The following is a 13,133-nucleotide window of genomic DNA, read 5'->3' as shown; positions in this document are numbered from 1 at the left end:
TCTCAATAGTTCCTCGAAGAAACCAGAAAAACAATAGATTTGAGGTTTTCTAGAAATCTTGACTTTGCATCCCCTCTCCTTAGGCTTTAACTCATAATTCCCTCCCTCGGTATATGACTTAACCACTATATCAAAAGGGCTTTCCCAAAGGTTGTAACGTAAAGGCAAAAGGTTGAGGGTAGGCTTAAAATTCAGAATTTGGTGGTACACCTAAGTTGTGAAGCAAAGATTGGCCAAATCTAAACAACATAACAAAGAGATCACTAAACAAAAACAATCTAACACCCCCAAGCTTATTCAAAGCTATAACCACAATCATATATACAAAAAGCGTAAGACGCTTTCCCCCAAGCTCGAACAAAGCATTGTCCTCAATGTTTATAATAGGGAGAAACGTTTACATCAAAATGTTTTTGAACTTTTTCATTTTTTACTCTTTTTTTTTCAATTTTTGCCAAAGCTTTTTGAATTTGCTTTGCTTTTTCTCATTTTTTTCAATTTTCAATTATTTACTTTATTCATTTTCCTTGCCTCTTTTAACTATGGACGGATTTTGCTTTCATTTATCCACTTGCCGTTATTCACAATATATACAAAACACAAGCTTGCTTACAAATAAGAACCAATATCCAAACTCATATACCGCAATCTCCAAGAACATGATCATTTGCTTCACAAAAACCAAAAATGGAATAAAAAGAAACAAAAGGCCCAAAGTTCTAAGGATGTGGCTTGAAATGAAGGGAAAAAGGCTCAAATGATTAGCAAGTAGGAAAATGTGAACGCAAGAACTAAAAATAAAGAAAATTAACCTAGAAAAGAAAAATTACCACCCCGAAAAGATGCCTTTGTCCTCCCTAGATGGTTCGGTCTCATGTTTGAGAATTATGAGTCAAGATTCAAGATTAGGTCCGCAATTGTCAAGGATCCATGCCGCTCATGCAAGTAATTGTAGAAGGCGTGAAAAACAATGAAACCTCACAAGAATGTGGCAAAAACTCACTAAAAGCTTCAAATTCACCAAAGGGGAACGATTGCGAGTTTTCAAAAATAAAAGAATCCGGCGTCCAGGTCCCAATAGTTCTTAAAGAACTACCTTATCATACTCTATCCTAGAATCAACCAAAGATACTCTCAGACCGTGTAAACCATTGTTTTTAGGAGGAATAATAGCTAATGTGCAAGCTCAAGTGGTACTAAGTCCAAAGCAAAAGCAAAATTTTAAGAAATAAAAGCAATGCCTCAAAAACATTTTATTCATATTTACATAATCCTTTTTAGTTTTTAAGTTTTTTATTTTTTACTGTTCTTTACTTTTTTATTTTCTTTTTCATTCTTTTTTCTTTTTTTTTTTTTTTTTTTTGGTAAAGGAAAGTATGAAATTAAAATGTAAGAAAGCAAAGTGTAAAAAGGAAATTAGAAGAAGATGGAAAAGGGAAACAAAAAGAAAAAGAAAAACATAAGAAAATAGAAAAGGAGGAAAAAGAAATAAAATAAGAAATAGAAAAGCAAAGGAGAAGTAAAAATGCAACAAGGAAGTCATGCTAACACACATAAGTCCCAATTGACAAACAAGTGAACATTCGGCTACAACGCCAATGTTCCCAAACACACTAAGGTGTTAAAAAGCAAACATCCTCGAACTGTTCAACTTCTCCTAATCTAAACCTAAACTAAGCATCCAAGAGAAAAGAATAAAAAGAAGATCAGAAAGATCTCACCAGGAGTCGAAGCTATGCTACATTAAACAAAGTGAAAGAGCACATTTGTGAAGCATCAATGTCCAAAGCATAAGCGACGAAGTAAGGTGAGAAAGAATATAGACTATATACAAAGAAGATTGTTAGTAACTTCAATACAAAAGAAAAGAAGAATATAAAAGATAAAATGTATGAAAATAAAGAAAAAGCAATATATGATAGAATCAGGAATAGGGTCAGCAATGAAATCAGGAAGCAGAGTCATCAGACAGAAGCAAATTCAAAAAACAAGATATCTAACAACCATCATTAGGAATCAGAATCACAGAGAAGCAGAGATACACAACAGACAACGATCAGTAGAACAAACAACACAACGAAGGACTAGAAAGAGAAATCAGCAGAAATGCATCCTCTACAAATGAAGATCTAACAACCTTTTCTCCCCCGCACTTGCCAAATCAAAGTTTATCTTCTTTATTTCCCACAAAGCACGGTGTTCGAGCTTAACCGGGAGATGGCATGATTTGCCATAGACTAGGCGGTATGGAGGGGTACCTATAGGTGTCTTGAAAGCCGTTCTATAAGCCCAAAGAGCATCATCCAACTTGTCCGACCAATCCTTCCTATTTCTTGCAACCGTCTTTTCAAGGATTAACTTGATTTGACGATTGGAAACCTCGACTTGGCCGCTTGTTTGAGGATGATATGGAAGGCCAAATCGTTGATGAACTCCATGCTTTCGCAACATCTTTTGAAAGGAATTGTGAATAAAATGAGAACCATTATCGCTTATCGCAGCCTTTAGAACACCAAACCTTGGAAAAATGACCTTCTTGAACAAATTCATTGCCACCTTGTGGTCATTAGTTGGGGAAGTAATGGCCTCAACCCATTTAGACACGTAATCCACCGCAACAAGAATTTATTGATTTCCAAAAGATGAGGGAAACAGTCCCATGAAATCAATTCCCCAAACATCAAATACCTCTAATTCAAGAATCGGTTGTTGAGGCATCTAATTTCACTTAGAGATATTCACAACTCGTTGACAAGGGTCGCATGTCTTAACAAAACCCCATGAATCCTTGAAGAGATGTGGCCACTATAAACCGCTTTGAAGAATCTTGGTGGCGGTTTTAGAAACACCCATATGACCACCACTTGGATGCCAGTGACACATCTTCAAAATACTAGGCACCTCTTCGTTTGGAACACAGCACCTAAGTTAGCCATCAACTCCTCGCTTGTATAAGATGGGATCATCCTATACATAGTGTCTCGCCTCTCTCTTGAGCTTCTTTTGTTGATTCTTAGAAAAGGAAGGTGGAAACTCCCCACATGCAAGAAAGTTCACTAAGTCGGTGAACCATGGGAGCTCCTTTGCCTCAATAGCATATAACAAGTCATCAAGCATCCTATCCTCAATTAGAGAACCATCATCATGAATTTGAGAATCTTCAAGACGAGATAGATGATCCACCACAACATTTTTCGCTCCTCTCTTATCCTAATCTCAATATCAAATGTTTGAAGTTTGAGCACCAACCGGATCAACCTAGGCTTGGATTCTTTCATGGAAAAAAGGTACTTGAGAGCCGCATGATCCGTGAAGACAATGGTCTTGGAACCTAACAGATAACAACGAAACTTTTCAAAAGCATGAACAATAGCCTAAAACTCCTTTTCTGTTGTGGTGTAGTTCCTTTGAGCACCATTTAGAGTCTTGGACATATAATAGATCACATGTAGCTTCTTTTCCACTCTTTGACCCAAGACACCTCCAATTGCCAAATCACTCGCATCACACATCAACTCAAAAGGTAAATCCCATCTTGGTGCTTGAACAATAGGAGTAGAGATTAGAGCCTTCTTCAACTTATTGAATGCCTCTAAACACTTATCATCAAACACAAACTCGGCATCCTTTTGAAGAAGATCATTGAGGGGCTTTGCAATGAGCGGGAAATCCTTGATGAATCTTCTATAAAACCCGGCATGTCCTAAGAAAGATCTCACTCCTTTCACATTAACCGGAGGTGGAAGCTACTCAATAACCTTAATTTTTGCTTTGTCCACCTCTATCCCCTTGTGAGAAATATTATGGCCGAGGACTATGCCTTCCTCCACCGTGAAGTGATACTTTTCCCAATTCAAAACCAAGTTCGCCTTCTCACACCTTGCCAAACATTTCTCCAGGTTTTCAAGACATGGCTCAAATGAAACACAGCCCACGGAGAAGTCATCCATAAACACTTCCATTTCCTCCTCCAATATATTTCCAAATATACTCATCATGCATCTTTGAAATGTTGCGGGAGCATTACAAAGGCCAAACAACATTCTTCTATCAGCAAATGTTCCATATGGACAAGTGAAGGTCGTTTTCTCTTGGTCGTCCGGGTGGATAGGGATTTGGAAAAATCCTGAATAACCATCAAGAAAATAATAGAACTTGTGCCTCGTTAATCTCTCAAGCATTTAATCAATGAAAGGAAGGGGGAAGTGATCCTTCTTGGTGGACGTGTTTAGACGTCTATAGTCTATATACATCCTCCATCCCGTGACCGTCCTTGTCGGAATGAGCTCACCTTTCTCATTCTCGACGACGGTTATGCCTCCTTTCTTTGGGACAACATGAATAGGAGAGACCCACCTATAACTTGAGATGGGGTATATAATTCCCGCATCCAAAATTTTGGTGATCTCTTTCTTCACTACCTCTTCCATTTGGGGGTGTAGCTTTTGTTGTCTCTCAATAGAAGGTAGAGCACCCTCTTTAAGGGTTATGTGATGTGTACATAAATCGGGGCATATACATTTGAGGTCATCAATGGTATAACCCAAAGCACCTTGGTGCTTTCTCAAAACATCACACAACTCTTGATCTTGGTGCTCACTCAAAGAAGAGCTAACAATCACGGGATAGGTGGAGTTGGGTCCCAAGAATTCATATTTAAGGTGTGATGGAAGTGGTTTGAGCTCAACCATTGGAACAACTTTCCCTTCCTTTGATGTAGCCACTTGCAACACTTCTTGGCTAGAAATGCTCATACACATTTGCTCTTCAACATCCTCAAGGCTTCCATTGAGCATATCTTCATACAAAGTCATCTCCTTGCTAGGAGCACCTATCTTTTCCTTATTCAACAAAACATTCTCAAGAGCATCGTTAGAAGTGAGCAATTGCTCATGCTTAGAAGACACAACATGGTCAAGAGAATCAATCAACATGCAATTTTCTAAAGAAGAACTTGGATACTTCATACTATCATTCAAATCAAATTCTATAACCTCATCCCCTACTTTGAGTGAAATTTTAGCACTTTTCACATCTATCAAAGCACCCGAAGTAGCAAGGAATGGTCTCCCTAGAATGATAGGAATATTAGCATCTTCGTCCATCTTAATCACCACAAAATCTACCGGAATAACAAATTTCCCAACCCTCAAAGGAACATCCTCTACCTTACTCTTAGGAAAATTAATTGACCTAGCGGCCAATTGCAAAGTGATGTTAGTAGGTAAGAGTTCCCCTAGCCCAAGTCTTTGGTACACTGAATATGGCATAAGGCTAACACTAGCTCCTAGGTCACACAAGGCATTCTCAATTTGCATTTTATGAATAGCACAAGGGATGGAAAAGTTTCCGGGGTCTTTTAGCTTAGGTGGCATCTTGTTCATCATGATTGCACTACAATTCTCGGTCAAGTTCACCGTCTCTACACAATCACATGTCCTCCTAATACTCAAAATGTCTTTGAGGAATTTTGCGTAGTTAGGCATTTGGGTGACTACTTCAGTAAATGGTAGAGAAAGGTGAAGTTTCTTGAGCATGTCTATGAATCTTCCAAATTGTTTATCTAACTTCCGTCTCATGAATTTATGTGGATAAGGAAGCTTGGGTTTCATAATTTCTTTCTCCACTATCACCTCGCTGGGCTTCTCAATCTCAACCTCAGTCAAAGATGCACCATCTCTCTCATCTTTAACCAAAACCTCTTTTGTGCCCTCCTTGGTCTCACTCTTCCTAGGCAAACTCTCCTCAAGAACCTTATCACTCCTTGTGACAATAACATTGACCGGTCTCTTGGGATCTAGGCCTTAGGAAGGTAAAGAAGAAGGACTAGCATGGTCTTTCAAAGCATTAGCAAATTGAGAAATTTGCTTTTCAAGCATCTTATTATGAGCCATCATTTTATTAAATTTCTTGACACTTGCGGCCATGTAAGTGTTCAACAACTTTGTTTGATTTTCAATGATTTCTTCCAAATTGGGTCTATGAGAAGAAGAAGAGGATTGAACATAGGAATTATCATTATGGGCTTTTGGAGCAAATCCGAGTGAGGGACCCCTTTGAGAATTATTTTGAAAATTTCCCCTATTTTGATTGTTCCAATTACCTCTACCTTGATTATGGTTACCATAACCTTTGTTATGATTACCATAATTTTGAATATGATTTTGGCTACTATAACCTTGGTTGTTATAGTTGCCTCGGGAATTTTGGTTCCCATGATTCCTAGTACCACCATCTTGGTTGTAGTTGTCAAAATTGCCATGGTTGTTGTAATTCCTATTTCATTGACCTTTTTGATTCTCAAACCTAGAATCATGATTATTTGACACATAGTACGCATGCTCATTCACATTTCCATCTTGATCATCACAAACATCCATACATGCATGAGGGCAATTAGAAACATCATGATCATACGACCCACAATCATCACAAAACAAGCATCCACTAGGCATGTTATTAGAAGAGGGAGGGAGTTGAGAATTAGAAGACATACCTCTCTCCTTAGATTGGGAGGGAAGACTTGAAACTTGGTAGGTAGCACTTTCCAACTTTGCCTTGATAGCGGACATCCCCTTCCCCAAGTTTGTCATTTGTGAGGATAGATTGTTGATTGCAGTTATATGATCAACCGAGTAAACCAAAGAGCTACTCTTGCTAGTTGACTCTCTTCCTCCATCTTGCCAATCTCTATCGTACCTCACTACGTCTTCAATTATGTCCACCACTTCCTCTTCCGTTTTGTTCATGATAGGACCTCCGGCTCCTCCATCTAAACATTATTTTCCTAGAGGACTAAGGCCTCCATAGAAGATTTGAATAATTTGGTAAGTAGGAATTCCTTGGTGAGGAAACTCTCTTTGATACTCTTTGTATCTCTCCCATGCTTCATAGAGACTCTCACTAGGATTTAGCTTAACTTTGTAAGATACCACCTCTTTCCCTAAATCTGAAATTTGCGTGGACAAAATGTTGATAGCATTGAGTTCATCAATCGAGCATCCCGTGGTACTACTCTTGTTTTTCAGCTCTTTCTCACCCTCTTTCCAATCCATGTAGTGTCTTACTACATCCTCTATAATATCAACAACTTCTTCCTCGGTCTTGTTCATTATTGGGCCTCCGGCTCCGACATCAAGACTTGACCTCCCTTGAGGACTCAAACCACCATAAAACATTTGAATGATTTAGTAAGTGGGGATTGCATGGTGAGGACACTCTCTTTGCTATTCCTTGTACCTCTCCCATGCTTCATATAGGCTTTCACTAGTCCTTTGCTTGAAACCTTGAATCAAAGCTCTAGCCTCTGCCGTTTCGTTTGAGGGAAGAAGCGGGAAAGAAATTCTTTAGTGACTTAATCCCAAGTTCTCAAGGAATTACACTTCACTTCCTTGTCTAGCCACTCTTCAGCTCTTCCAATTAGAGAGAAAGGAAATAGCTTGAGCCTTATGAATTCTTGTGCGACCTCGCTCACCTTAATTGTGTTGCAATATTTCTCGAATTCCTTAAGATGATTGAGGGGACTTTCATTTGTTCTACCACTATATTGTCGCCTTTCAATCAAGGTTATCATTGCCGGCTTGATTTCAAGGGCACTTTCAGGAATTGAAGATGGAGCAATACTACTTTCATATTAGTAGCCCCCGGAGTTCCCAACTCCTTCAATGTCACCCTTGGGACTTCTCCCATGATCACTTGCTCACACAATCTCAAAGGAAAATATTAGTAGCACGGCTACAAATGTATCTTAAAGGAGAGAAATCTTTTTGTACTTTTGAGATAAAATGAAATAGACTCAACAACAATAGCAAACACCTACGCCATTCCCCGGAAACGGCGCCATTTTAATGAGACGTGGAATCTAGGTCGTTGAAACTAAAATTACTCCGATCAAACTAAATTTGTAACCAAACCTACACTTAGTAATAGGGCAAGTTCGGGTCGAACCACTAGGAATGGGGGGGAAGTTAGCTACGGCCAAGGTCAAGCTATTTCGAAACATAAGAGGTAGTATAGGTTATCTAATTAAACTAAACATACAAAGTAAATCAATATATAAAACACTAAGGATTTAGAATCCACATGTATTGCAATGAACACACACTAATCGGGTTGGAGATTGATTAATTCGAGTATTACGAGGGAAGATAGACAATATAATCAAAAGAGCTCGACAAGCTATCTCCTAGAGGTCTAACTAGCACCAACTATGAAAGACTCTAACTAGGAACGTCACAAACCAAGCTCAATCGATAAATGTGAGCTACAAATCAACGGTCCATATTAATGTAGACACACAATGCAATGTAGCATGAAGAACAAGGTTGATTACTCCTTCCAAACCATACTCATGCACAAAATCAATCAACCAATTTAATCACAATGCTAAATCAATCAAAACCCCCCAATTAGCTAATGATCCATCACTAATACAAGCTTCCCCACATCCCTAGCAAGCAACCTACTCACAATCCAATACAGAAATCAAGAACAAAGCTGTACAATTCATCAAATTCATCAACATCATTCCAATCAAACCAATTCAATCAAACAATCAATAAACTTTAACAATCAACAAAACAATTGAAATTAAAAGCTAAAGATTGAATTAAAGTAAAGAGGATTCTTACAAACTTGATTAAATCAAAGGAAATGTACTTGAATTCAAACCAATTGCAACTATCATCAATCATCAACCATCAATCTTCAATGTTTCTCTCTCTACAAATCTAAAATATAGAGTTTCTCTCTCTAAGAAAATCAAACCTAATTCTAATTCTAAGCTTTCTAATTGATATCTATCTCTCTCTAAAAATGAAGAGAAAACTATATATAGTAAAACTAACAAAGGAGAAAGTAGTTAGTCGTCCCCAAATGAACACGTACAGGCGCGGCCTTTACTTTAAAGATGTGCGGCCGTGAGGAAAAGGGTACGAAACAGGGGGAGGAGCAGGCGCGACCGTGCCAGGGCACCGCGCGCCCGCGCTTGTGAGGAGGACAACTATCTTTCCCTTTATCTTGATGCTCCTCGTGCGCTCCACTTGGTGTGCTTGGTGAACACGGAGCATGACAGATCCTAAAACACCGTGATGGTGGGTTCAACACCAGAATTGATGCCCCCACGGCTTGAATGCACGGCCTAAGGAAGCTTGGAACTTGCACATCTCCAATCTTGGGGTTCAAATGGAAGACACTAAGCATCCCAATCAACGCAAAACCCGGGAAGAGACCTCAGGAACAATCTTCTCCTGAAAATAAAAGAAAACAAACAAATAAAGGGGAAAAAGGCGAAATAAACCAAGAAATACATGAAAATGGAAAATCTACTAAGGAAAATGCAAGCTAAAGAAATAAAGGGCAAAATTAAGGAAAAGGGAATAAAAAGAGCTACAAAAGAGAATGAAATTCACCCTAAAAGGGATCAAATGAGTTCCATAAATGACACTCATCAAATTAAAATTAATCTTCGTATTAGAAGATGTAATTTTTCAAGGACTCACAAGTTAAACTTGGAATCTTTATTCAAATATTTGTGTTCATAATTCAAACTCTCTCTTTAATTTTGTCAAATTTCATAATTAATTTATGTTGGTTAAATTAATGTTGAGAATAGCCCTATTCATTTTGTTGCATCAAGTTGAACCAATTTTATAAAAGAATAGTTCTTGTAAATAATTTTGGCTTTGTGCACTTGAATGAATTTATTAAGTTAGACTTGTTATATTTTCATTTTTTCTCATTAAATTAGTTCTAAAATTAATTTTGAATTAATTACATAAGTCACGTAAAAAAAAATTCGGAATTAATTTGGAGATTATAACACGCAAACCTAGGGTTGGCTGGGCTTGGTGCGTGCGCCACTCAGTTGCGTGGATGATGTGCAGCATGGCGCAGCAACGTAGCAGCAACATTCGTACGTGAATGTTAGGGACCCCTATGCTATGCATCATACCCTTATGCGATGCTTTAAGCTACGGGTATGATGCTTGGCTCGGGCCATGGCTATGCGCAGGACCCCTCACAAGGCACCCATGCCCCGGTGTCTAGCATACCAAGCTGAAAGGCTTAATGTTAGGGACTTTGGGGTTATTAGGGCTATGTTAATTTTGCGTTTTGCCAATTTTAATTATTTTAATTATATTTAAATTATTTTAATTAAATTTTGGAGGCTAGGCCTCGGTTTTAAGTGGCACTTGCAAATTTTATTTTGTCAAAATTTTGGGTTTACCGGCTTAATTAATTGGATTAATTAAGATGGATGCGGAATTAGTGGGAGCTTTAATTTTAATTGCGCTTAATCACATAATTGGTTAAACAACTTTGACTAGTTTTAATTAGGCTCGTTAATCGGATTAACCAACTATTTTAGTTACTAGTTTACGCGTGTTTGTGTATTGTAACTTGTTTATCGTTCTTAAATGCATGGGTCATTCACACATAGTGAATGGATAAATGTAATGTATATTTGGTCACAGGTTTTATAAAATGGAAACTAGTAGGGCTCGATTAGGATAGAAAATACGGATTGCGTGCCGTCATGTATTTTTGTAAATCTAAATACGGTTTGCGTACCGTTGAGAATATTTGTACCTTATTTATGCTTATATATATGAATAATGTGTTAGATTCATATTTAGGATGTCAAATGTTGTGATGATTAATTAAGTTCACTTAAATCAACCAACATAGAAACCCTAGGTACTTAAAATATTGAGTAAAATTTTCCATTCCAAAACAACACTTACCGACCTATTGAGAGTAGTGATGAGCTACGCCAAAGCGAGGCATCACTATTACCCCTAGGAAACTTAATGTATATCGGGTATGCATGTTGGTTTTGGTTATACTCAACGATATGAGTGATGGATTCATAACATGTCGTGGCAAAGTGGATAAGTTGTTGAGAGAGCATTAGATGCGATGATTTATCTAACTAAGAGTGGCTTGGAGCCATTAGCATAGAGTTTCTTACCTTAGAATATTAAGTGTTAAGACAAGCCAAAGCATGCTTAACTACTCATTGATTCTTTGGATCTTGGAATCCACTTATTGTAACCAAATGGGGAGAATTTAATGTGTGAATAAGACGTTTAAGTAAGTTTGATAAATATGCATGAATTCAATCTTTTTTAAGTACTATGAATGGTTTTTCATTTCAAATTTTTTCAATTGTAGAACAATGTCTGCAAATAACTCAAAAAACCAATTCTTGTTGCGCTGAATTCTCGATAAGGAGAAGTTGAGTGGGCGAAATTTTCGTGATTGGAAATGAAACTTGCGTATATCTCAAAGCAAAAGAAATATGTCCTTGATGAGGAACTGCCCGAGACTCCCAATGAGGAAGTGACTTAGGCTGCCCTAAAATGATGACAAACTCCCAAACGGGATGTCAAATGCATCATGTTGGCCATTATGTCTCCCAACCTTCAGAAGACTTTCTTTGAGAAGGAGACAGGTTTTGAGATGATTTTTAAGCTGCAGAACATGTTCCAAGAGCAGGCCCGAACTGAAAGGTTTGAAACCCACAGGCAGATCCTTGATAGTAAGCTTAAGAAAGGAGAGCCAGTCAGCCCACATGTACTCAAAATGATAGGATTATTTGAGAACACGGAAAGGCTTCACGTAGGGTACTCAACCGAGATGGCGATTGACATTATTCTCCATTCGCTGCACAAAGGCTATGATCAGTTCGAGATGAACTACAACATGCACAGCATGGAGAAAACTGACAAGAGGAAAATGTAGGTCGTTATCTACCTCTCCTAGAGCCAAACTTAATTTGTAAACACTCGACTAACCCTAATACAAGTATATGGTAAGTTAAGGGTTGAACCCAAAGGAATGAGTAGGAACGATGCTATAGCCTATGTCAAGCTAATTCGAAAAATATAAATGGTTGTGGTTAGTAACTAAGATGTAAAAAAGCTAAACAAATCGAAGAATTCAATATGCTAAACACTAGGGATATTGGTTCCACATGCAAGCTCGATGATTATGCTAAATTATAGATCACTCAATCGATTCAACATCACAAGGGACAAACAATAGTTACAATCAAAGGAATCCAAAAGCTATCTCCTAGAAGCCAAGCTAGGGGTCACTATGAATTGCTAACAAGGAAAATCACAATCAAATTCAATCAATTAAACCAATCCTCAAATCAAGGGTTTATTTCATTGAAATTTGCAATGCAATCTAGATTAATCTTATAGGTTGATCACTCCTGGTTTAATTAATCACATGCACAACTATGTCAACCAATTTAATTGCAACATTCAAATCAATTTAACATCATCAACTAGAAAAAATCATCAATCAAGCATGCTTCCGCTTCTCCCTAGCAACTAATCTACTCACTAACATGGTGAAATTAAGAAACAAAAAAAATTCAATCAAATTCATATTCATTTAAAGCGTAATCAAAAGAAAATCAATGAATCAACAAATTCTAGAGCAAGGAATGTAATCTCAATCAAAATTCAAGAAACTAGAAAGAATTGCATTAAAAGTAAATCAAAGGAAAGAAATCTTACAAACTTCCATTGAATTGAAGAAGGAATTTCAAGATAAAATTCAAGTACAAGCAAGTAAATCTTAAGCTTCTCTCTCTACTTTCTCTCTCTACTATTTCTGGAAAATTCCCTCTCTAGTACAAAGTTAAGTCGTCATAAAAAAGAAAGTCAAAAGCTATAAATAGGAAAATCTAGCGAAGGGGGCCGCACAGGGCCGTGCGCACGCACAGTTGGGTCTGCGCGCACGCACCCTTGTGGTGTGCGCGCGCACCCCTGCGTGGTGCACGAGGCCTTGGCTCCTTCGCTTGCTTGATCAAACTCCGCGCTCCCGAGCATCCCCATCATCATTGCACTCGAGATGATGCCCGCGAACAAGGCAGTCCCAAAATAAGCAAATTGACTTGATTATTCATCTACAAAACACAAATAAAACAAAGAGAGAAAGCATAACAGAGTAAAACTAAAACTATGAATTATCAACTAAAAATATGAAAAACTCGTTAAAACTAATCGAGAACCAAAGTTAATAATAAAAATGGAAAATCAAATAAAACTAAGACAATTATATGAAAATGACGAAAGAAAAAAAAGAAAATGAACCTAAATCTTATTATTTTGAGC

At 37.7% G+C, this 13,133-nt stretch overlaps 1 non-coding gene across 1 annotated transcript; it reads left to right on the top strand.

Annotated features, from left to right (window-relative positions):
* The first annotated feature begins 7,200 nt into the window (after positions 1–7,200).
* LOC145569546 (small nucleolar RNA R71) lies at positions 7,201–7,307 on the top strand. The gene has a single exon (XR_014096142.1). It is a non-coding gene; the product is annotated as a small nucleolar RNA R71 (small nucleolar RNA).
* The last annotated feature ends 5,826 nt before the right edge of the window (positions 7,308–13,133 follow it).

This window comes from Chenopodium album, chromosome 11, assembly GCF_948465745.1.
Source record: "Chenopodium album chromosome 11, dcCheAlbu1.1, whole genome shotgun sequence".
Lineage (NCBI taxonomy): Eukaryota > Viridiplantae > Streptophyta > Magnoliopsida > Caryophyllales > Amaranthaceae > Chenopodium > Chenopodium album.
Note: the sequence above shows the minus strand (reverse complement) of the source record. Positions and strands in the feature narration are given on the sequence as shown.